The sequence below is a fragment of the Mesocricetus auratus genome, unplaced genomic scaffold, assembly GCF_017639785.1.
Source record: "Mesocricetus auratus isolate SY011 unplaced genomic scaffold, BCM_Maur_2.0 Super-Scaffold_4256, whole genome shotgun sequence".
In the NCBI taxonomy this organism is placed as follows: Eukaryota; Metazoa; Chordata; class Mammalia; order Rodentia; family Cricetidae; genus Mesocricetus; species Mesocricetus auratus.
Genome location: NW_024429182.1, coordinates 8,215,102 through 8,240,926, shown reverse-complemented (window position 1 = coordinate 8,240,926; position 25,825 = coordinate 8,215,102). Strand labels below are relative to the sequence as shown.

The 25,825-nt window shown below is 47.4% G+C and overlaps 1 long non-coding RNA gene across 2 annotated transcripts; it reads right to left on the bottom strand.

The window, feature by feature from the left end:
• Positions 1–1,236: 1,236 nt before the first annotated feature.
• On the bottom strand, positions 1,237–22,968 carry LOC110341631. Of its 2 annotated transcripts, none has more exons than XR_005876321.1 (3): positions 22,886–22,968; positions 2,711–2,899; positions 1,237–1,668 (listed from the first exon to the last, which is right to left on the bottom strand). It is a non-coding gene; the product is annotated as an uncharacterized LOC110341631 (long non-coding RNA). The 2 variants fall into 2 exon arrangements; XR_002383597.2 differs by lacking the exon at positions 22,886–22,968 and adding an exon at positions 3,379–3,512.
• Positions 22,969–25,825: the final 2,857 nt, after the last annotated feature.

The following is a 25,825-nucleotide window of genomic DNA, read 5'->3' as shown; positions in this document are numbered from 1 at the left end:
AAAAGAGCAACGAAGAAGGAAAGAAATGGCCTGAGCTGACCGCACACCCAGTGCCTAGAAAACAGCGTCTGTCCAGGCAGGGACTTCCTAGAAATCATTTCCAAGGAAGGTGCTAAGATTTGCAGACGCAAGCCTAAGGCTGCCAGGAACCATGCATCACTCTCGAAGGGACTTGACCATGCCAAGACAAAGAAGAGCTGATCCTAGAGATGGATAGAAAGAAGCCCTGAGGAACCCATTTGAAACCCTGGATCACCTCATGGCCAGAGCCTGCACTGCCATACCCCTGTTTGTTCTACAAGTCAACAGATTTCATCTTCAAGTCAGTTTCAGCCGGCATGTGTCACACACACAAACCCAAAGTTTGTATTTGCACAAAAACAACTTTGGAGACAAAATTGCTCTGGTCGGGTCACCTTTCTCCCTTGTATGTGACATTATGAAAGCGAGAGAGCGTGTGATATTGTGAAAGTGGGTGAGCCAATGCCAGCGATGACCTGACCTATATTTCCCCTGTCTGTAGAGGTGAGAAACTAGAGAAATCTGAGCCTACTAAAGTGATGTGTCTTGTCCATGCCCATGAGTCAGCTGTCTCATAAAGATGTAAAACAAAGTTTCTTCTGAGACAGCATGTCATGTTTGCCCCAAGGTAGCAGAGAATGATCTTGAACTTCTCTGATCCTCCTTCTGAGTTCAGGGGTGATTATCAGTATGGACCCCCACACCCGGTTTACATGAAAATCTCTTTACTATGCTGTTTCTTAAGTTTCTTCCATCTCTGTAGCTTCTAGAGTGTGTACATGACTGTCGCCACCTCAGCCTTTAGTATTTCCCAAAGCACTCACCTGCTGCATTAGCATCCACACAGCCCTGAGCAGCCAGCAGCGATTACAGAACTGTTTTACATGTGGAAAGACTCTATCCGAGCAGGCTGAGGTGCCCGGCCCTGAGGCAGAGCAGGGAAACCAGCTCCCCAACCTCCAGGGCAAAGTGGGATCAGGAATAGGAAAGAGCCTTGGAAGGAAAAGAAGTCTATTGATGCCAGATGTCTTATTGCAAAGCCAAACCTAAGTACACGGTGACCTCGTTATCACCCCCAGAGGTGGCACGCTTACAGATCAGCCCTGCTCCATCTCTTCTGCCTTGGGGAAAGCACGGGGAGACTTTCTCCAGCAAGGTTAAGCCTTGCCGATCTATGTCTGACATCACCTTCTCCAGAAAAGACCCATCAGGAAGAAAAGAGTGGCATCTCCTTTACTCTTTAAGAGCATGGCCGCCCGGTTACATTCAACCCGGGCCAATCCAGACGTCAGTGGATAATTGCAGAGCTGTCAGAATGCAAAATGTATAGACAGTGTGGACATACGGGATGGTTTGTTGGGGGAAATGGATTCGTCATGTGCACAATCCATGGCAGCAGATAAAGCACGCTGGCAATGTTGCACACGTGGGGGTGCAGGGCCTGAGCATATCATCTTGAAAGCACACTGTTATGACATTTTGGGAATTCCAGAGTCAGCGCTGAGCAGATCCAGAGGCCACAGCCGTGCTCCACTGTGCAGCTGGCCAGGGCCACAGAGAGCCTTCCATGTCACAGCACAAATGGTGTTTTCTCATTTCCGCTCTGTCAAAGCCATGGAGCTCATTAAAGGGGTCTTTCATAAAGATCTGATTGAGATGTGTTTAAAATAAATTAGTATGACAGTAATATTCCTTTTTGAGGTTCTTGAAATAATACAAATAACTCCATGTAGTTCTAAATTCCAAAATGCAAAACCTTTTAACCTGAAAGCCCAAACAAACCGTAAAGTCTACTTATTTCTCTCCAGGTTGCCTATGTGAATGTGTGCCACATGTGTGTACACATGCATGTACGTGTGTGTGTGTGTGTTCTCACTTGAGAGAGAGTGTATATGCATGCATGCGTGTATGTGTGTGATCATTCTGCATATGTGTGCATGCAGAAGCCAGGACAGGAGAAGATCTGGCGCTCTCCTCTACCGAGTCTTGAAATAGTTCCTCTCTCATCTCTTGAAACAGCTTCTCACTCTCTCTGAGCCTGGAGCTCGCCCTTTCCAGTTGTTGTCGGTTTGTTAGTCTCATGACCAACAATCCTCCTGTCTCACTCCACCCCAGCACTAGTGTTACAATCGAGTGTGGCCACATCCGGTTTGTTTTTGTTTATTTTTCTTTAAGTGTGAGTGACCCTGGGGATCTGAACTCAGGTCCTCAAGATTATACAACAAGTGTTCTTACCCACTGAGCCACTTTCCCAGCCCTTAAATATCTGCCTTTCTGTCAGAAAGAACCTGCATCCTGAGATGTGTTTGATTTCTATTGGAGGAGATTAAAAAGTGCAGTTTCCTCCTACCCAGCACAGTTCATATCTCACAGGGCTCGTTAAGTATAGACTTTCACACATCTGCTATTTTTAACCTCACAACAGCCCAAGCAGAGAAGCAAGTGTTACACCCTCATTTACAGGGGAGCAAATGGAGGCCCCGAAGACTGAATTGCTTGCCCACGGCCACCAAGCAGGTGGTTTTGCAGTTAGAGCCCAAGACCACAGGCATTCAACCTGACATAGACAGAGGGTATTTCTGCATGTTTTCACCACTCTCAAGTATGTACCTGGCCCTGTACCAAGCTACAGTTTGATGGGCACAGAAAGATGTCATAACTGAGATTTCTCAAAAGTAGGCAGAGGCACCTGACACATGTCCAGAGCTCCAAGCTGAAAACAGGAGGTGCTGTCATTTGAAGATCTACTTGACGCTGACATGGCGGTGGGGGCCATGAGGATCCCTTTGTCCTGGTGGGGCACTGAACAGCATAAGCAGCCTGGAAGGCCTGTCCTTCTCCGTGAGGTTAACTTGATCCCAGGAAAAATGGCGGCTGACTATAAGGACAGAAACAGAAATGAGCAAGGTCAGCCAAGGGGGCAACTCTCTCTGTGAACCAATGAAAAGCTAAACTGGGCCAGCGGGGCTTTCAGGAGCTTGGGCCCTGGTCTGGGAACAGGACCGCATGGTTCAATCCCAGCAGCAGATTAGCTCTGGGCTCCCAGAACGAGGGTGCTCTGGTCTCCAGTGTCCTGCCAATGCCTGGACCTCAGCACTTTCACTCCCCCTCCCCCACAATGCTCCTGATGCTACTAAACAGCCCCAACCGCCTTCTCCCCTCGACCCCTTCCCTGATCACAACCTTTCCCGGCCCCTCTACCTTCCCCCCTCAGCACAATGCTCCTGATGCTACTAAACAGCCCCAACCGCCTTCTCCCCTCGACTCCTTCCCTGATCACAACCTTCCCCGGCCCCTCTTCCCCCCCCCCCCCCAGCACCGCTAGTTTCTAGGTTCTCTGCAGAGCTGTGAACTCACCTTCCTGCTTCTCGATCTCTGTGTGTCTTCTGATTTCTATCCCTCTGACTAACTCTCTCATATGATGGGCTCAGGCTCTTGAGACAAAGTGTCTGGTTGGTCTCATCACCGCTCCCTTACACACACACACACACACACACACACACACACACACACACGTTTCCACCACACTCCCTCCCCGACAGGCTGTGAGCTGACCTGGAGACCAGAGTTCTGTCTGCAGCCAAGGGTTCAACAGAGGTCAAGTCAGCTATTGCTCTGGAGATGAAGGTGGGTGGGTCCTGTGGGGCAGAGCATGACCACACCCGCCTGTGTGTAAAGAAGAGCTGGAGTGGGCTGGGGCTGTTGCTCTGTGGCTCGGCGCTTTCCTACCTTACCTGAGGCCCTGCGTCCCATCTCCGGAGATACAAAACTAATTAATTAACATTAAGAACGGAAAAGCCCTTTGTTCTCCCCGAGATTGGCTTTTTCTGTGTAACACTGGCTGGCTTTCAACTCTCTACAAAGACCGGACTGACCTCAAACTTGTGAACATCTTGCCTCAGCCTCCTAAGTGCTAGCATGATAAATATGCACACCCAGCCCGGCCGTTGAGTCTATAATTTATCAAGGAGCAGTCAGCAGAGGGTAGTCAGATAAAATTCAAGATCCTCAATTAAATCTGAATTCCTGATAAAGGGCATAAAAATGTTCTCCTAGTGGTGTGCGCAAAAACATTGCAGGGGACGTACAAATATTGTTCATTGCATATTGGAGATCTTGTGGAGAAACCTGTTAAATATGACAGTGTTGTGTGAGGGGGAAAAAGAGGGTTGCTAACATGACCCACCAGGCACTTGAGTTTAGAAAGACACAGCTGGACGAATGCCAGGGTTTGGCAAGAAGACTCAGCCGGGGAAAGTGCTTGGCTCACGAGCCGGGCGACCTGAGTTCAAGCCCAGTGCAGTGGTACACACCTGTAATCCCAGCATTCCTATGGCAGGGTGGGGGGGCGGGACAGGAGCGTCCAAGTAGCCGGAAGTGCGCAGAGAGGCAGAAATGAGAGAAGCCCTGCCTCAGCAAGGCGGAAGGAGAGATCAGACTCCTGAACACCACCCTCTGAACTCAGCAGGGGTGCTGTGGCTCAGGTCTGCCAGGACCCGTATGTGCCCTCCCACACACATACACACCAGCAATAAAATAAACTTTTATGTATAAAGAGTGACGCAACCCTCACTTGAAACATAAAGAGACAGATGCTAAGGAGCTGCTCATGAGCCGCTGCGGCCATCTTGTCGCCGGTGCCTCCAAACACCCTCCACGATCTTTGCCACAGACATTTCCAAGCGATGCGTGTGTCTGTCCCTGGACCTCAGCTCATCCTGACGAACCTGATCTGTGTGATCAGATTGACAGTCCCTGTTTTGACACCAGCATACACTGGCCCACTTCAAAACTGCATTCCGGCCTTCCACCTTGACGGCCTAACAGTGGTCCATAACCTGTTCCTGGTCACCGGCACTCAGTCTCTCTGGCATTAGCACTGACTCTACTTCTGCTAGCCTCAGGTATTGGGACTCTCTACCGCTTTCTAAATCTCTGTTATCGATACGACGACTGAAAGCATTATGTATCTGGGAGCTATAGATGCTAGTGATTGAGACCGAAGGGCTGAGAGACAGATGGCTTAGTCTGTTAAGTGCCTGCCACACAAGCATGAGGGCCCAGGCTCAAGTTCCCAGCACCCATATAAAGAATGCAAGAGCAGTGGTTTGCATGTGTAACCTTTACGTGTGGGGAGTGCAAGGCAAAGGCAGGACTTTACTGGGCAGCCAATCCAACCAATCAGTGAACTGGTGGGCAGCCAATCCAACCAATCAGTGAACTGGTGGGCTAGCTAGAGCTCAGTGAGAAACCATGTCTCAGCGAGTAAGATGGAAAGCAACTGAGGAAGGCGTCCAGCATCAACTGCTGACTGCAACACACACAGAAACAGACAGACAGACAGACACACACAGAAACAGACAGACAGACAGACACACACACAGAGACAGACACACACACAGAAACAGACAGACAGACAAATACACACACAGAGACAGACAGACAAACACACACAGAGACAGACAGACAAACACACACAGAGACAGACAGACAGACAAACACACACAGAGACAGACAGACAGACAAACACACACAGAGACAGACAGGCAAACAGAGACACACACACAGAAACAGACAAATAGATAGACACACACAGAAACAGACAGACAGACACACACACACACAAACAGACACACACACAGAGACAGACAAACAGACACACACACACAGAAACAGACAAACAGACAAACAGACACACACACACAGACAGACACACACACACAGAGACAGACAAACAGACACACACACACAGAAACAGATAGACAGACACACACAGAGACAGACAGACAGACAGACAAACACACACACACACACACAGAAACAGACAGATAGACAAACAGACACACACAGAAACAGACAGACAGACACACACACACACATATGCTGCAAAGGAAAAATGATAAAAATGGAATAAAGAACTTGTAATTTCTTAGGACCAGCTACCAAGTGAAACCATGATGAAGCAAAGTGAATGAAGCCGATGTGGCGTGCGGCTTTATTGACATGTAACAAGGTCTGACTGTGAGACCAAAACAGAAAACAAGAATAATACACCTTGCAAGTTAATGGGAGACCAAAGCAGGAAACATATACCCTGCAGGTTAAGGGTAATGCTTCTAGTTAAGATAGTTAAGAATAACTTCCTGATAGTTCTATGTTTGTTTGTTTGGCCCATCTGCCCTAGACATGCTTGATCACATGTGGGTGGGAGGTACATGGGCAGGAAATACGTCAGGATGCAAGTGTGCCCATGACTGGACATGATGGGGTATGTGCAGAATTACAGCTTTTTAAGCTCCTGCAACATGGCTTGTGGCCATTTCCTGGGAACCCAGGTACGGAGCTGCCCAGAGTCTATCCACCTGGAAAGTATTGAATTAAAACTTGCTTCAAAACTGGCTTTAAATTGTGGTAATGGTTTTATTCTCAATCAGTGGGATTAACACTGACCGGCGGTAAGACACGTTGGTCTATCAATGGCATAGCTGGCTTATGACACCAACTGCTTTTACAACTCAGGATGCTGTGGGTCCCCAAAAAGCATCTTTAGCAAATGAAGTCAGTAAACGGCTGTAGGTCTATTACAGCTCTTCTGGACACGAATAAGCCATCACTATCCGTCTGCCCACACAGAGACCACATCCATTTCCTCTGTCAGATGACAGCCCACAGCATGCTTGCTTCGTCACCATGTCTAATGAAAATGTTACGGCTCGGGTGAAAATTCATCCCAACAGTTGGAAGCCAAGGAATCCCACATCGTCCCACCGCATAGCAAACCTCACACAAGAGATTTATCGAGAGGGAAAAACCCAGGAGTGTGGCTGTCTCATCTCTAGTGAGAAGCAGAGAACTGAGCAGAAGGCAGACCGTACACAGTTTCCTGGGAGGGGTGATGGAACTTTTCAGGGTGGGTTGGGATTGGTAGGATTATGAGGCCTGATTTGGGGGCAAGCTCAGGGATTGGTGAGTTTTTTTTTCTTGTAGGGCAGGACCTGGCCACTCTGCCATCTGAGGACTGGGCAGTTAAGACCAGGCCATGGAGCTCTTCCGGCAGGGGCCTGGCCATTCCAACATCTAACAGAGTTTACAAAGTATAGAAAGTTTACAAAGAGGGTACCTGCCTGCTTGAGTTGGCATGGATAGCCAGTATCTAACTCAAAGTCTAGGATTCTAGACCAAGAAGGTACAAGCTCTTGGTCAGTCTTACATGTGACTCCTCTTGGTTGAGCAATTTCTTAGCTAAAAGACCAGTTATCTGTCCCTCTAACACAGTGGTTCTCAATCCTTTAATACAGTGACTGCAACCCCTTAATACAGTTCCTCGTGCTCTGGTGACCCCCAGCTACAAAATTATTTTTGTTGCTACTTCATAACTGTAGTTTTGCTACTGTTATGAATCATAATGTACATATCTGTGTTTTCCGATGTCTTGGGCGACCCCTGTGAAAGGGTCTTTCAATCCCCATAGGGGTCACGACCTACAGGTTGAGAACTGCCGCTTTGTCAGCTCCAATATCCTTGGCTGGAATGGGAACTTGATAACAGCAATTAAGGCACCTGCCACACAAAGAGAAAAGGGGAAATAATGCTGTTTTTACCTAACAGCGAGCAATGTAAAAACCTCTGGCAGGTTGAGCCCCTTGCTGTCCCTCATCCTGCTCTCTGGGAGGGATTCCTTGTTTTCTTTAGGGTCTCCTACTCCACTCTCTAAGGGACCCTTCCTCACTCATTATCAATGGGACCGCCTCTAGAGCGACCCTCATGAAGACAGTCCAGCCTCCGTGGCCCCACTTCCTGCTCAGACAAACTTAGGAGAAAAGGATAAGGCTTGGCCAGTCAGAGATTATTATTCATCTGAGCTTGGGACCTTTGTAATACAATCACCCAGTAACAATAACCTTCCCGTTTCTTCGATTCCAGTAAATTCTAAAGGCCAGTGACCACACCCAAGTCTTTTCCTAGAGCTAGTTGTGAGGTCTAAGTTGTTTGCTTCCTCGTCTCAATAGCTTTCTTTGGACCTAGAAGCAGCTACCTTGGGACCACGTGAACAACTGGGTTAGGTGAAAAGTCTCCCCCCCTCATCTGAGCTTTGCTGCAGGGTTGAGCGGCAATACCTAATTCTTAATGGCCTTCTCTCTCTCTGTCTCTGTCTCTGTCTCTGTCTCTGTCTCTCTCTCTGTCTCTGTCTCTCTGTCTCTGTCTCTGTCTCTCTGTCTCTCTCTCTGTGTCTCTCTGTCTCAGTCTCTGTCTCTGTCTCTCTCTCTGTCTCTGTCTGTCTCTCTCTCTCTGTCTCTGTCTCTGTCTGTCTCTCTCTCTCTGTCTCTGTCTCTGTCTCTGTCTCTCTGTGTGTGTGTGTGTGTGTGTGTGTACATACTTTCTGATCTTAATCTCAACTTGGGATCCAGAGCCAACAAGCTTTACTACATCTTGGGATTCTTTTTATTCTCTATGTTTCTTCCTTTATAGTTTATGTTGAAAGACCCCGGCCCAGCATAGGTGGCTGAGGCCTATGGAAAATTCCTTTCCCCCACAGCTCAGCCGAATAGTCATTTTTTATCAGAAGGGAGCTCTGCCCAAGGACATGGGCTTTGGGTGTCTTCTGTGACCAGATGGCCAGCCCAGCAAGATTGGGCAAGCACAGAGACCTATTGTTCCTCAGATAGGGCCAAGGCCGAGACTTGAGTTCTGAGAGAAACCTTAATTGCCCTCGTTCTGAGCCCCGGCCTCATTTACATTGCCCAATCAGGGTCCTGTAACTAGGCTTCTTGCTTCTGTACTCCGCTTTTTGCTATAAAAGGACCCCTGAGTCCCCAGCTCGGGGCTCTCAGTTCCCGAGACTGAGATGCCCCGGGTACCCGTGTATTATCAATAAAGCCTCTTGCTGTTGCATCCAAGCTCGTGGTCTCGGTGTTCCTTGGGTTCGGGTCTCCCTCCCGTGAAAGTCCCCCGCTTGGGGTCTTTCAATGTTAGTAATTTATTCCCAAAGATGATCATTTTCTACTAACAATTCACCATATGCAGCAAGGGGCTCAACTCAAACACACAGGAACTCTGAAATCCGGTCTCTGTGTAAAGACTTCCTCTAGAAAGGCAGATGCCAGGTTAGACTTCCACGCGATGGCAGACAGCCCACCTGAGACAGACTTTGCCGCAGCGCACTACAGCACACCATATTTCCAGCCTCCTCTCTTCTTCCGTCTCCCACTTTTTACCTAGTGAGTGCCACCCGTTTGGGGCTTTTCACATTTTTTTTAATCTTCCTACGCTTTCATTCCTGTTGAGAGACCGGTTTGTATACTATTTCGGGTAGATAACCTGCTGTTAAACAGAGACCGGAACTGTATCGTGACTCAGACACAATAGAAATCTGTCTCCTACTTGCATGACGGTGAGGCAGGGGCTCTGCTGCACATAGTAACTGAGGAATAGGACCCCCTTTCCTGTCCCTCTGAAACTGCGGGTGACATGGCAGGTGTGTGAGCCTGGGTCTTTAAAAGAAAGGCTCCACCCACTTCCGCTTCCCCCTTCCTGTGATGGGGCAGACTGGACTTTTCCAGCCTCCCTCCTCTCTCCCTCTCTCTCTTCTTTCCCTCTCTCTCTCTTCTTTCCCTCTCTCTCTTCTTTCCCTCCCCCTCCCTTCCCTTTCTAACAAAACGTCTCACTTAAGCTTCCGTCTGCCTAGCATGTTTGCCCCTCGTCTGCTGTGGACTCCGCCAAGGTCCCCCACATGCATTATTCCCAACAGTGTATCCCAAAGCGCTTCCCGTGACATCTGGCAACCCGGCTATTAGAAGGAGCTATAGGTATCCTTCCAAGGCCTACGGTAGGGGAGGTATGAGGGGGAACACCTTCTGTCTATTCAGAGAAACAAGAGACCAGAAAGCTGTAAGCGTGACACTGTAAGCCCTGAACTCCAGAAAAGGCACACACAGGAAGGAGGAGGGTAGACCTGTGGACATGGGAAGCTGTTCCCTCGGATAGTTCTCGAGTGATCTTAACCTCTGAGCCATCTCTCCAGCCCCTCTTTCTTATTTCCGTATGTTTTCTTACTCCATGGCTGGGTGGCTGACCCTGATGTCCTCCTCTCCTTGTCCTCCTGCTGCCCCTCCTCTTTCTTGTTTCTCCTAGGTGCTCTCTCCGCCTGCCAGCCCCTCCTCTCCTTGCTCCTGCCTTGCTATTGGCCATTCAGCTCTTTGTTAGGACCCTCAGGTGTTTTACACAGGGGAAGTAACACAGCTTCTCAGAGTCAAACAAAAGTCACACACCTTAAAATAATATTCCCCAACACCCAAGTGCTTCCATTTTCTCTGAGAATTATTTCCTGCTTCTCTCTCTGCGATGAACTCTCCAAGAAAAGCGAGACTCTGAATCCACGCGTCTGTAATAAGATGTTTCTAACTTGAGCATATCTGATTGGACAGGAGTGGACAACTGACCCCAAACAGACGACCAAGTGTTTCCTCCCCAGGAATGTGGACTTGGGCCAGCGAGAGATAATTAGAGAGTGGTAGGTGGTCCTTGAAAAATAAGCCTAGGACATATGGTCATGTATACTGTGGACTACATAACTTTAGGGATTACCAAATGCGTGGTCTATAATGTAAGTGTGGTTTCAAGAGTCACATAACACAATTTGGACAACTGAATTTAACAATCCTACTGGAACTACAAGGCTAAAATGGCCACATTTGATTAAGTACTTATAAAAATGTGTGTATATTATATAACATAATTCATAAGGTTACACTAGTAACAGCTGGAACCAGAATTCATGTCATGGATGGAGTTTTCTCTGCATGGAAAAGTACCTTGCTGATCTACCCAGAAAGTTCTTCAGAAGCAAACATGTATTGTTTCCATGACATCAGAATCAGGGCAGCCACTCTGCCTGAGACAAAGGAAAAACTTTCAGTTTCTGAGTTTTCTCCCGATACAGGGATACAAGTACTTGAACCACACTGCTTTGGGTATGGGCTGATAGATAGTCTACTGCCCAGGATATCAGTCTCTAAGTAGGGATGAAAGCTCCTGGGGATTAAAAAAAAAAGTCACTGAAAATGTAAAGGAAACAGAAAATGTCAGGTTTCCAAAACTCCTGAGACAAAGAAAAAAGCTGTTCGTAAAGGAATACTTTGATCAGCTGTGGCACATTCAGATAAGCCCCACGGGACATGGTTGCAGAAAAACAGGCAGCTGGTTTTGAATTAACAGCTTCAACAGACCTTCCCCAACCAAGGGAACAGAGCACAGCCTAGAAGTAAACCCAGGCATCTAAAATGCAAATGATTTTCAAGACAACACTAAAAACACATGTTAGAAGAAGTGCAAACTCTTCAATCAATGATGCCAGGGAAACTAGGTACACACATCTAATTCCCATGATGGGAAACCACTGTACCTTCCAGTTCCAGCACTAAGTGGATGAAGACTGTCAGGATAATCTTTTTGCCCACTGGGTGAAGATTCGCCTCTGTTTTACCTCACTGCCTAAGGCAGCTTCTGATTGGCTCAGTAAAGAGTTGAATGGCCAATAGCTGGGCAGAAGAGGATAGGCAGGACTTCCAAGGAGAGACAGGAACTCTGGGAAGGAATCTGAGGCATAGGAGATTCATCAGGCAGAAGCTGAGGAAGTTGGATATACAGCACTAAGAAGAGGCTACCTCTTATAACTCGCTACCTCTTAAGCTTTAAGAGCTAGCTGGGAACAAGCCTAAGCTAAAGCCAAGCTTTCATAGCTAATAAAAAGTCTCCATGACCATTATTTGGGAGCTGGTGGTTCAAAGAAAGACCTGTGAGCTGGAGAGATGGCTCAGAGGTTAAGAGCACACTGGCTGCTCTTCAAGAGGTCCTGAGTTCAATTCCCAGCAACGACATGGTGGCTCACAACCATCTGTAATGAGATCTGGTGCCTTCTTTTAGCCTGCAGGGATACATGTAGGCAGAACACTGTATACATAATAAGTAAATCTTTTTAAAAACATATCGAAGAAAGACCTGCTACAGAAGATTTTTTTTTAAAAATTACGAGTATGTGAGTGGGGTGTGGGTATAGGCTTGTGCACACAAGTGCAGTCCCAGTGGAGGCCAGAAGAGATTGCTAGATCCTCTGGAGCTGGAGTTACAAGCCATGGGGAGCTGCCCTATGTGACTGTTTGGAACAGAGCTTGGGTCCTCTGCAAGAGCAGTATTTGCTACTAATTGCCGAGCCATCTCTCCAAACATTAAATGTAAAACCTAGCAAGGAAAAGTGAAGTTAAAATAGGGACCAGCTGTGTTGCTGTATTAAGTAGACTCTGCTGTGTCAACAAGTATGCAAAGCATCACAACTGCTCGACAATGAGTTTGTGAGGAGGTGGATGACCAGGAAACACAACAGGGCAGTTGCACATGAATTCACAGCAGTGATGGCGATGTGTACAAAACCTGTACAAACTCAAGCCGGACGAAACCCGCCATGGAGCAGGTGGGTGGACACAAAGTCCTACCTCTAGCTGAGGAGCTGCTAGAAATTAATGGCTACTGGGAGAGGCAGAGCCAGCTTTCTTTAAGGGTGTAGCCCCTGGTAGAGACTGCCTAGGCTCCAGGGTCACCCGGAAAATAGAACGTCAAGACTGGTATTGGGGTTCAAGCTTCAAGCTGAAGATCAGAAAAAGCAAAGCAGCCAAGCCACTAGCTCTGACCCCTACCTCAGGCTGAAAGGGCTGATCCTGTCTCCACACGTTCTCGCCAGGCCTCAGACTGCTGCCTCTCCTCAGCGTGGCTGCAGAATAAACCCCACATGGGACCCTTTGTCTTTTACACCTCCCTAGTGCTGGCATTAAAGGCGTGTGATCCCGAGTGCTAAGATCATCTCTGTATGAGCGGTTGCTCTTTAGGACTGAATCAATTCTGTGTAGCTCAGTGTGGTCTTGAACTAACAGAGATCCATCTACCTCTACCTCCTAAGTGGTAGAACTAAAGGTGTGTATCACCACCGCCTGGCTTCTATACCTAACTAGTGTGGCTGGCTTTGCTTTCTGTACCCTCAGGCAAGTTTTAATAAATCATAAACAGTATAGTGCCCTACTCCAGCATAGCACAAATTGGGCTGTTCTTCCAGGGGATCCCAGTTCAATTCCCAGGACCCACATGGGGAACCATCTACAATCTCAGTTCCAGGGATCCAACAGGCACTTTCTCTGACCTCCTAGGGCACTAGGCATGCAAGTGGTACACAGATATAAATGCAGGCAAAGCACCCATACACATATAATAAGGTTTTTTTTTTTGGGGGGGGGGGGTTTGTTTGTTTGTTTTTTTGGTTTTTTGAGACAGGGTTTCTCTGTGGCTTTGGAGGCTGTCCTGGAACTCACTTTGTAGACCAGGCTGGCCTCGAACTCACAGAGATCCGCCTGCCTCTGCCTCCCGAGTGCTGGGATTAAAGGCGTGCGCCACCAACGCCCGGCAAACCCGGGGCCTCATGCAATAAGTTTTAAAATTGTTTTTAAAACAAGAGGGCATGAAATCGGGTGAGTAGAGAGATGTGGTAGATCTGTAAGAGTCAGGGGAGGAAGGGTGAATGTGACAGAAATACAGTGTATGAAATACTCAAAGAATTGATAATTTTTAAAAACAAGTGTTTTTTTACTTACACAACAGTCAGAAGATGATCTTCCTCCAAGTGATTCAGAGCCCAGACTCATTCCGTGTTGGGGCTGCACTGTCCCCCAGGGCTTCATCCTTGCTGATACCCAACCAACAGAAGACCCAGAGAAAGGGGGGGGGGGGGGGGGCACCAGCTTCTTGGCCTGCAGTGGCTTCCACCACCGCCGTTCAGAGTCTCTTAGCTGAATCTCACTCATACAGCCACGCCCCACTGTACAAGGCAGAGAGTGCTCACACTGAGTTAGTCCATTTCACACAGAGAGCAGTGGTGTGGTGTCACCCATGCCACGGCTTCTCGCTCAGGCTTTGCTGAGAGTGTCCACTTTGGACACAAGCGCTAACGCAGAATCCTGTGGGCCCCATCTGTGTAAGTAGATTAACTACCTGGCTTTGGATACACACAACTTATGGAGAAGGATGGCGCAATTATAGGACACAGAATGATGAATAATGCCATGCTAATGAAAGATTATCTGTAGTAAGAAATGTTTTTTTCTCTCTCTCTCTTTTATGGGGAGGCCCACCACCCAGCTCCCAAATAAATCACACACGGAGTCTTAATCGTAGTTATGAATGCTCAGCCTTAGCTTGGCTTGGTTCTAGTCAGCTTTCTTATCTTAAACCATTGGGTCTATGTTGGGGAAGTCCTGTTATTTGCCTGTTATTTGTCAATAAAGTACTGTTGAGCCTATAGGAATCTAGATAGGTGGGGCTAGGAGTCCAGGAGGATTCTGGGAAGGAGAAACACAAGAGAAGTCGAGATGTAACGCCATTGGGGTAGGAAGCCTGGGAACCTCTCCGGTAAGAGACATACTTAGATTAACAATTATGGGGTAATTACTTAAGTCAGAGCTAGCCAGTAAGAGACAAGCAAGGCCAATAGCTTCATAATTAATACAGCCTCCTGTGTGTTTATTTGGGACTGATGTGAATCTGGAACCAGGCGGGTGGGAAGGCTCCTCTCAAGGAAAGCTTCTCTTAACAGGTCTACCTTTTGCCTCTGGGCTTTTCCTATTCTCTTAACTCTGTAAATCTTACTCTGTGGATTGCTGGGTGGCTGGACAGCTGGGTGGCTGGCCCCTGACATCCTCCTCTCCTCCTTCTATTCTCCCTCCACTTATTTATACTCTCTGCCTGCCAGCCCTGCCTATCCTTGCTCATGCCTCAGTATCGGCCATGTAGCCCTTTTTGAGACTGTGCCTGTTACAGGCAGGCACAGTTACGCAGGTTCAGCGAGTTAAACAAAGACCACATAAACAAAAAAGTCGCACACCTTAAAATAACATTCTACCACATTTAGTTGTGAACTTACTGAATTAAGTCAGAGTTTCATAGATACATGGATCTCCTGGACTATATCAGAGGCAGGTGTTAATGTGAGTTTTCTGTCCCGACAAGGCCCTGTTGCCTCTTCAGCCCCAAATGAACACACGGACCCTATATTAATTATGAACTATTGGCCAGTGACTAGGGTCTCTTATTGGCTAACTCTGTCTTAATTATTAGCCCATTTCTATTAATCTAAGTATTTCTACGTGGTCTTATCTTACCAGAGAATGCCAGACCTGAAACTTCTTTGCCTGCTACGTGATGAATGCTCAGCATCTCCGCAGAGAAGAGAGTGATTTCCTGTTTGTCCCTGCTTACATCTGATTCTGCCCAGCTTGGCCACTTCCAGTCTGGCCAATCAGGCAATCAGTGTTTTACTCATTAACCAATACGAGAAACATATACACAGAAGAACATCCCCCATCAGGCGGCCACGTGAGCTTAGGAAGGACCTGAGAACAGGTAGCTGCAGAGATGGCCCAGCTGGCAGAGTTCTTGCTTGCAAGCACAAGAACATGAGTTCAAACCAGGCCTGGGGGAGTTCATTTGCAATCCTAGCGCCAGAGAGGCTGGTTGCCAGCCAGCCCAGCCTACCTAGTAAGTTCCAGACCAATGAGACACCATGCCTCAAAAAGAAAAAGTGGACAGAGCCTGAGGAATGACACCTGGAGGTTGTCCTCTGGGTTACACACACACACACACACACACACACACACACACACACACGTACACACACACACGTACACCTGGGCACACACACATGCATCAGCACACACATCTAAAACAAGAGAAGAATAATTCTGCCAGTCTTCCACTTGAAGCATATGAAAAGAGGGGTACGTTATCATGTGGGTCACTTCTGGAGTGACCCTCATGAAGACAGTTCAGCCTCCATAGCCCACTTCCTGCTCAGACAAATTTAGGACAAAAGGATAAGATTTGGCCAATCAGAGATTATTCATCTGAGATTGGGATCTGTGGAATAACATCCCTTCAGTAACAATAACCTTCCCATTTCTTTGCTTCCAATAAATTCCAAACACAAGTGACCACATGTAAAATCCTTTCCTAGAGCTACTTCTGGAGACTCAGGGATCTGCCTCCTGTCTCAGTATCTTTCTCTGGATTTAGTGGCAGCCACCTTTAGGCCATCGGGACAATTGGTGTGGGAAGAAAGGCCCTACCCTTAATCTGATCTTTGCAGGGCTGAGGTACTACAATATTGTGTGTGTGTGTGTGTGTGTGTGTGTGTGTGTGTGTGTGTGTCTGTGTACTTTTCAGTATTATTCCTAACTTGAGGTCCAGAATGAACAAGATTTTTTCAAACTGGGAGACTGTGTTTCCTCTCATCTTCTCAGTTGTTTCCAAGAATCAAGTTTTTCTTGTAATTTGTGATAAGCAGCAAGGGGCTCAACTCAAACACACATAAACGTTCTTTCCCTTTTTAAGGGGTTTTCCTAGTGCTATAGTCCCATCAAGTGTCTGGGTGTACTTACAGATTTTAGTAGTCAACAATTTTAAGAACTATTTTGCTAATCTATGGGACCTGGGGTAGTAGATCAGTGTCTATCCCTGGCATACAAATGGACTTTGGGTGTCCATTCCACATGGAGGGATGCTCTCAGCCTGGACACATGAGGGAAGGCCTACCCCAGATGATATGACAGACTTTGGAGATCCCCCATGGAGAGCCTTACCCTCCCTGGGGAGAGGACAGGGGATGAGGTAGAGGGTGGGGGAGTTGTGGGGGGGTATGCCGGGGGGAGGAGGGGAGGGAGAGGGAGCTGGGATTGACATGTGAAGCAAGTTGTTTCTAATTTAAATTTAAAAAGGAAAAAAAATCTGAAACAAAAAGAACTATTTTGCTGCTAATAACATGAGGCAGCATTCTTACAGCCTCGTCTTGTTTTGCTGTTGTTACTGTTGTTTTGAATTTTGATTTTTTTTCTCCTCCATTGTACAACTACCGAGTGCCCCTCTTATGGGTGTTTCACACATTCTCACTCCCTTTCTTACACCAATTTCTATTTCACTTACGGTAGGTAGGCTGCCTTAGCCCATGCTATGCAATGTCTCAGACACAATGGGAATCTATTTTCCAGCTGCAGAAGCTATGGGTCCTCTGGTCGCTCGACTCCACACAGTGAGACTCCTTTGCCATGCAAAGTTCATTGTTAAGTAAACCCATCTTCAGAAAGTAAGGAGGATGTAAAGGACCGCGTTTGCTAACTTCACCTTCTGGCCCAGAAAATGTCCACATAACTTCCATTCGTATCCCACGGGCGCTAACTCAGTCACGTGATCTCTCCCAATTACAAGAGAAGCCAGAAAATTAGTCCCTGACTGAGCACACTTTTTCCAACAACAATTCTGTAGTTCCAGAGGTCAGGCTGTAGCTGGCCCACTGCCTGTTTTTGTAAATAAAAATGTCTTGGAATATAGCCATGCTCGTTCATTTGTGTATGATCTATGGCTGCTTTTACGCTATTACAGTGGAATGGAGTAGTTGCAACAGAAGCCATACGATCCTCAAATCCTAAACTATTTCCTATTTGGCACCTTTATGCAAAATGAAAATTGTCAACCTCTTGGCTGTAGTTTGGATCTTGACCGTCCTCCAAAGGCCTGTGTGTTACAGGAACAGCCGTCTGTGCTCTTGGAGGCAGTGACATCCTTAAGAGACGGGGCCTGGTAGAAGGATATTACACTGGAAGCCTTAAAGGAGACATTGAGATCCTGATCCCTCCCCCTTTCTGCCTGGCACTGGTGAAGTAGACAGCATCGCCACCATGTGTCCCCACCAGGAGGTACCTGTGCCGCATCGATTGCCCACGACAACCACGAGACGGGTGAATTGAAACCTCTACAACCATGAGCCAAATATAACCTTTCCGCCATAAAAACTGACTCATCACAGATTTTTGTTGTGCTCACAGAAAGCTTCCAACCTTACCTGCCCTTCCCTATGGTGTCTGGAACATCTATGGCAGTCCCACACCACAAGGGGGAGTCTAGAATGGCTAGGGCCCACCACCTGGAGGCTAAAACTAAAGCCAACCCAACAGAAGGTAAAGGGAAGAGATGGAGAGAAACCAAGTCCCGATGACCTCATGTAAACCCTAAGCCAAGCCAGCATCAAGCTTTTCAGTTAGTTGATTCTATCCATGTCTTTCTCCATTGAAACTGCTGTGAACTGGGTTTCCTGTCTTATCACAAAGGACTCTACGTGATAATCCCTCACTCTCTAGCAACAGCAGGCAGCTAAGAAACGGCGTCCTTATAATTAAGACATAGAGATGAAACCAGTTTGACTTAATACCCCAGTGGGTTGCACAGGAACCACGGCCAAGTCGTCTAAGGCATGCAACCATCACGTGACACTTGCCTGAATTAACCCTGCAAGCTTTTTGAGACACGGATGGCTGAGAGCTGCCTCTAAATGTTTCCTGTCTCTGTCTGAGTCGATCAGATTTCTCAAAGCAGGTGAAGTGAGAGTAAGAGACCCAGATTCAGTGAGGCAGCTGCTTGGTGATCCCGAAGTCCTAGGAGACCTTGGATAAAACTTGGCTAGGAAACAAAGGCAGAGATTTTTTAGTCCGGTCTGCCCTGGAAAGACACTGCCATCTCACGCCATGAAACACGAGACGCAGTCTCCGCAGGCAGGCTGAGCCCTGGGAGCCCTCTGCAGGTGTACTGGCACAGCATGGAGGGGCTGGCAGAGGCCAGGTGGCTTTGTTCCCCTGGTGCCTCCTCCTCAGAAGTTGTTCGTTAGAGCAGGAGTTGGTGGTGTTATATAACGCAGGCTTAGCCTGATTCCACTAGAGTGGGAGGGAGAGGAAAATACCTGAATAGCTTAAACACACCACAGGCTGGGAGACCACATATAGACAGAACCCTTTAGACCTCCACAGGCAGGCAATGCATTGAAGTCTTTGTGTCTAGACTTCCTATGAGGTGCCCCTGATAGAGACAAACACTCATTCCATGACAAGACTCTTCCAGAGTAGAGACGACAATAGTAATGCCTGTGTTTCTAATAATTCTTGGCATGAGCCAAGCAACTTCCTTTCAGGGATTCTAAGAGCTTTGCAAACATTTGCTGTGAAATAAGTTCACTGCCCTCCTCCCCCCACACACACACAACCCACACACAGGTCTGTGCTTACATTTAAAAATAGCCCTATGAATAAGCAAAAGGTGATTACACATGCTCCCTGTTAATTAACAAACATATCCACCTGTAGCCAAAAGCTCCCTGAGATGTGAGCAGGAAATTGGACACCCAGGAGATAGAAATGAATCCAGCTGTTTTTTAACCCTTCGTAAAAGGGTTAAACACTGTGTGAAGAACGTGGTTTCTGGACAAGAACGCTCTAAGAGCCTGAAGTACAAAAACACAGACTGAGCACTCGGGTATCTGTGCTCACATGGAGCTCAGCAGACCAACCGAAGTCCCTCTGGGTCAACCCGTGGGGTCTCAGGTTGGAGGCCCATCAGAGGAAGTTTTCTTCTGGAAAATAAACAGCATCCAGGGGTGAAAAGAAGTTTCAGTTACGGTCATCTGTGAGAAAAATGCAAGGTGAAGCTAGGCTCGCAGAGCTGAGGGGTGAGTCAAGTTTAGAAAAACAAGCCAAAATCCGAGAAGGTCAGGTCGAAGGGTCAAGTACAAGGTAAATCAGGCAAACGGATCTGGGAGAGAGCGGTTCTCTTTGTGTGTGACTGGAGGGCCGGCAGATCTGAAGGGCAGGCCAGCAGCTTGCAAGTTCAAGTAAGGGCTGGCATTTCTGCCTTCGGTCTGAAATTTATAGAGTTGGCTAACCGGATTTCAACTCGGGCAGAATTTCTCAAGTGTTAAGACAGAACTCTTCCTCTCTAGGAAACCTTTGTCCTTGCTCTAAAGGACTTCAGCTAACTAGGTGAAGCCATGCACATCGTAGAAAAACAAAACACCTGTTTTAAAGTCAATGAATTGTAAACATGAAACATATCCACAAAGTGCCTTCACCGCAGCGTTTAAACAAGTGACCAAATGACTCAGCCTGGCCAGATGACTGCAGAAAATGAAGTATCTATTGTGTAGCATTTAAATGTTTGCTAAATTCCTGATTTACAGAGACCTGGAGCTAGAAAGTGCTTTGTAAACTGGAAATCTAGCAACCCAACAATGGCAAGAGGAAATGCAACAACCAAAAATCACTAGGGCCACCCAAAGGACAGAGTAAGACTTCATAGTCCCTCAACTCCAGTTCTGAGGTTTGTATCAAATTGTGTATCTGGGCCTAGAGAGCTTCGGTGTGCCAACTCCCACGCAGTTTCTCTTTTGATCAGATTTGGTTGGAGGTAAAAAAACATCCATGTGCCTTTAAGTGAACATCAGTTAGATGACATTCTCATCAGCCAAGTGTCTATTTCTTCAATAGCCTCACGAGGAAGTTAGGACAGCAGAAGGCTAAGCGCAACAACAAAATTAGGGTTTCCAAGGGACTGGAAAGCGTATGTGGATTTTTCCCCCTTAACTGGCTACATCTACCCAGCAATGGCTTTCAGAATTCTCATTTGTACCCATGCTCATCTACCCAAAAAAACTGGGTTGCATCAAGACAGAGCTGTTCACTTTCCATTCCTCAGGCGTGAAATCACGGGCTCAGCTTGTTTTTGACTTTCTGTGAATGAAATAGCAGTGTTTGCTGTGTAGAACCATCTGGCCATGCACAGCAAGCACTGTTTGCCTCGACCCCACCCCCATCTCCCAGCAACCCTCCGAGGTCAGAATTCTCCTATGGCTGGGGTGGTTCCAGGATATGCTTAGAGCAACACAAAACTTGGCAAAAATAATTCATAAGAGCATCATCAACGCAAAAAGTCCCTCCCTCCACAACAGATCCATTGGCAGAGCAGTCCGGTGCCTTTCGGTGGAGACCAGGGCATACTTGAGGAAGTCACCAGAGACCAGGGCACAAAGTAACAATCTATGCCACCCTCCCAGCTTAACCTGCTTTTACCTCTCTAAAAAGCGTAGGTGTCGCTGCAAAGTCCCTCTCACACCTGACAAAATAACAGCCAGGAAGACCTCTATCCCCCAATTGAGCAAGTGCCTGATGGCTCGGTGGTCTGTACTGAATAGCTAATCACACACTATGTCCCAGGGAATGTTGTGAGCATTTTACGAGAACTAACTCACTGGATCATCACAACAATGTTAGGAGGCAGGTTCCTTGAGTGTTATCAGTTTTTAGACGGGAGGATGAACAAAGAGAGGTTAAGTTAGAGCTTCCATTTCCTACACCAATACCATGGTCTGTGAATGCTAAGACAATTGCTTTTGTCAGATTTCAACACTTTTTTATTGCTGCTGTTTTTCAGGGTAGGGTTTCTCTATGTAGCCCTGGCTATCCTGGAACTCAAGTTTGTAGACCAGGTTGACCTTGAACTCAGGAATCTGCCTGGCTCTTCTGGGACTAAAGGTGTGTGACACGATGCCAGGCAAATGCGAACGCCTTTGAAAGTGGGATGTACCCTCCAGTTGATGGCACACTATCATTGTCTCATAATTGGTCATGCAGCTCTGTGCCTTTCTTACGGATGCTGACTTCACTGATGCGTCAATGGCCTTTTATACTCTATGAGACCTGACATATGGAAGGCAGGAGGGGGTGGCAAGGCATCCGGCCTTTAACTTTGTTTTCTGAGACCATGCAAGGGCATTCCTGTCTGCACTGGTTAGAGGGCCATGGAAGCGGCCTTGATTCCAGAGTCGGAAAGCACACCAAGTAGGATTTCTGAGACAGCCTTGCCACTTACCTCCCTCTGGGATCAGTCATTAGCAAGCAGAAGTTGTAGGCTGTGTGGATGGCTGGGAGAGGGTTAAGAACATTTGATAAAGCATAAAGGTTGAAGTTCAAATCCCCAGAACCCACATAAAAAGGCAGGTGTGGCTATGCGGCCACCTGCAACCCCAACACAGAGTTAGAGACAGGAAGATTACTGGAGTTTTCTAGTTGCCTGGTTCCAGGTTCAACCAGAGACTGGAGAGGGATAGAACAGGAAATGGGATTTCTTCCTCTGGCCTGGGCACACACATGCCCCGATCCAAAGTCAAATAAGACAGACAGGTGAGAAGCGGGACTGCATTCGGGTAGCTGGGAAGTGCAGTAGAGCCAGGACCGCCCAAGGCAGTTTCTGAGCCTTTTGCCTTTTAACCCTAACTGGTTTTCATCAGCAAAATTCCATGCCGGTTCCCAGTCCACTGCTCACGGGAACTCTGCCCCCATTTACTCCATGGTTAATGTACTCAGGCATTATGCTGGCCCGCCCCTGTCACCTGGCAGGATGCACTCAGGCAGTGCCCTGGTCAGACCAGGGTTCCATGACTACTAGTCTGCAGGCAGGTGCAAAGGACCCATTAAAAAGACAGACCCCGCCCACTTATGCTCTCTTCCCTGTTTCTCTCTCTCTCTCTCTCTCTCTCTCTCTCTCTCTCTCTCTCTCTCTCTCTCTCTCTCTCTCTCTCTCTCTCTCTCTCTCTCTCTCTCTTCTCTTCCCTCTCTCTCTGTCTCTATGTCTCTTCACCTCTTTTCTCTTCCCTTCCCTTTCTAATAAAACTTCTCACTAGGCTCTGTCTGCCAGATGTGTTTGTCCCTCCACCTTGGTCACCCTCGCACGCCATGGAATCCGCCAAGGTCCCCCACCTAAGGTCCCCCTCGAACTTTCTCCTAACAGTTAACCCACTCAGAATACGATTATTAGCCTAAAACTGCCCCAAATTTTCCTATCCTGTGTACAACTGGAGTGGTATTTACATACGTGCGTATGTATGTATGTACGTACGTATTAATCCGTTTATAACTGACCACTCTCACTGTGTAGACCAGGCCAGCCTTGAACTCACCTAGGCAGTCCAGGGTGGGCTCAAACGCTCTAGCCTCTTGCTGGCACAGGTGTGGGTCACACCCTACCACAGGGAGAGTTGATCCACCTCTCTTATCTCCTCGGGAGTAATAATATTTACCCAGCAGTAAATGTAAGGCCAAGACGAGTCAAAGGCTAGAAAAGGAGAGTCCGTTTTAACGTGTGTGTTGCTTGGAATTGTTTTGTTTTATATTGGGGTTGGTAAGGAGATCTATTTTTAAAAAAAGCAAAAAAATGTGTGATTTTAGCCAATTTCTTACTCCTGGTTTTTCTATCAACAGCACATTGATTTTGTTGCCCAGGAAACCGGTGAGAGTTTCTGGAGAACTAATTACCTCATTCCAAACCAAGAGGTCACTACACTCTGTCTTTCCAACTCGATTTATATAGGCAGCGAAGGCCATTCCTTGTAGCCCACCTGAGTCTCCCAAGAGACTGAAACCCGAGCCCCTACTCATTCCTGGGATTTCGCACTTCCTGCAGCAAACCATATGTCAGAAAGGGGAAAGCCCTGTAGTCACAGCCCGCAGGGGTGGGGGAGGAAGAATGAGGTCACAAATCCCTGCAGGAGGCAATCACAGCTCTGTCCCGAGGCTGCTGGAAAAACATGGCCCAATAAATTACACGGGCTGTTTCTCTAGCCCTTTGACTTGGCTCTCTAGCTCTTGGGGGCTGCAAGTGTCTTGCCCTCTTCCCATTTCTAGCTTCAGCAGATGCTGGCGGCCCGGACTGTAACTCATCTGGATTTTGTCTCCTGCACCTGGAAAGTTCTTTTAATTAGATGTATTTTCTTACCCTTCCTTTCTTTGATAGAGACACCAAATGCTAGTGAGAGATGGGCGCCAGCAAAAGCCACCAACCCAGACTGAATCTGTGTGATGCTGTAGTGCTAAGAGGAGACAGAGAGAGACAGAGAGAGAGACAGAGAGAGAGAGAGACAGAGAAAGAGGACCTGAAAGTGGGAAGGGAAGGTGGGGTATAAATGCCCAGCAGCACCCCACCCCCCATATGGGAAGGAAGGCCTCGAAGCTGGAAGGAATCATCTAGCAGAGAGCAGAGGATAACAAGAACTTTTCCTTTAAAACTGACCAGGAGAGCCAGGTGTGCCGGTATGTATCTTTAATCCCAAACTTGGGAGGCAGAGGCAGGAGAATCAGTTCCTGGATAGTCACAGCTCTATGGAAACTCTGTCTCAAATTCCAAACAAAGCCAACAAAACATGACTGGCAGAAAAGTAACTCAAGTCATCCCGGTGGAGAAAGAAAGAGATGAGATCTGAAACCTCGGCGAGCTGGTTTTGAATCCCGGCCTCCAGTTTGCCAGCTGAGTAACCTGCTGAAAAGACCTTTCCTTACAGGATTAGAATCATCATGCAAAATAGCAACACTGAGAATTAAGTTCTTCTATGTGTGCTCGGTGCTCCAAAGGCCGAGAACCACAGAACGGATACCCTTGGTCAGGAGGGGCCTCTCCAGAGACTGTGGCTAAACTCTTGTCTGCTTTCCTACAACAAAAACTCAGACATACCTAATTTCTCAGCACACCTTATCAACACAGCTTATCCGCTTCTCTGGAAGTCAGCTTGGCTTCTGTTCCTCTACCTGGAGACAGAGAGTGCAGAACCCTTTCAGGAACTGGACTACAAAAGCCAGAGTGGGTTAACCCTGTGAACAGTTCATACAGGTTTCCTACACTTCTACAACCAGCTTAGAGACACCATGCCCTCTTGTGAGCTCTGTCCTGTGACAGTGTTTTCACTCTAAGAACTTTCTGGAAGTCATTGGCTCTGTCTCTGCTCCCAACAGTCCTTCCAGTCACCTAGACACCCTCAAATGGACCACTCATCCTTGTGTATCTGCCTAGAGATGTCTCCTATCCAGTGCCCTGCTCCTCCCTGCTCACAACTTCAGCTATGCTGATAACCACCACCATATATATATATGTATATATATATATGTGTGTGTGTGTGTGTGTGTGTGTGTGTGTGTGTGTGTGTGTATATGGCTTCACAAGAGACTTGGCTGTGCTCGCTCATCTCTCCAGGTTGCTAAGTCCCTGAAAGATGGCTATGGATACAGCACAGCACACCCTGTCAACCCAGAATTTCAGATAAACAACGAAGAACTGGACACTGTGTCTCAAGAGTCGGCTCTTGTGTTCATTTGCACTGAGAAGGCCAGACTCGTAGGCTTCCGAAGCTGATTCCTACCCAGCACGGGGGTGACATCAGTTCTGGTTATCCCATAAATGAGAACTAGCCACGGCAACAGCCATAACGGCTAAGATTCACGAAGCACCAGCTACCAGGATAAAGAACTCCCAGGAGGCGGCAATTTAAGACAGAATGAGATTGGTTAAGATTTTATTTTGTTTTTAATGTGTGTTTCCCTGAGTGTATATCACATGTGTGCGGGTGTCTGTGGAGGCCAGAAGAGGGTGTTTGATCCATGGAGCTAGAGTTACAGGTGGTTTTGAGGCACCTGGCGTGGAAACTAGGGACAGAACTGGGGTCCTCTGAAGAGTAGCAAATGTCCCCAACCACTGAGCAATCTCTCCAGGGTCCAAATATGTTTTTGGGTTGTTATTTTTTTGTTGTACTTTTTGAAGTCATGTATTTTAAGGTCAGGGAGTCACTCTGAGACATATGTCCCAGTAATGTCCCTATCCCTTGACCTTGGGATTTTTGTTTGGTTTCTAGTTGGGGGGAGTTGTTTATTTGGTTGGTTGGTTGGTTTTTGGCTTGGTTTCGGTTCATGCGTGCACCTGTTTGTGGCTACGTACACCACGCACCAGCATAAGCAGACACACCGGATTCCCATGGAGCTAGAGCTGGGTACTAGGAATTGAACTCTGACCCTCTCGAAGGTAGTATACCCTTACACGGAGCCATCTCCCTAGCCCAGACCCTCTCGAAGGTAGT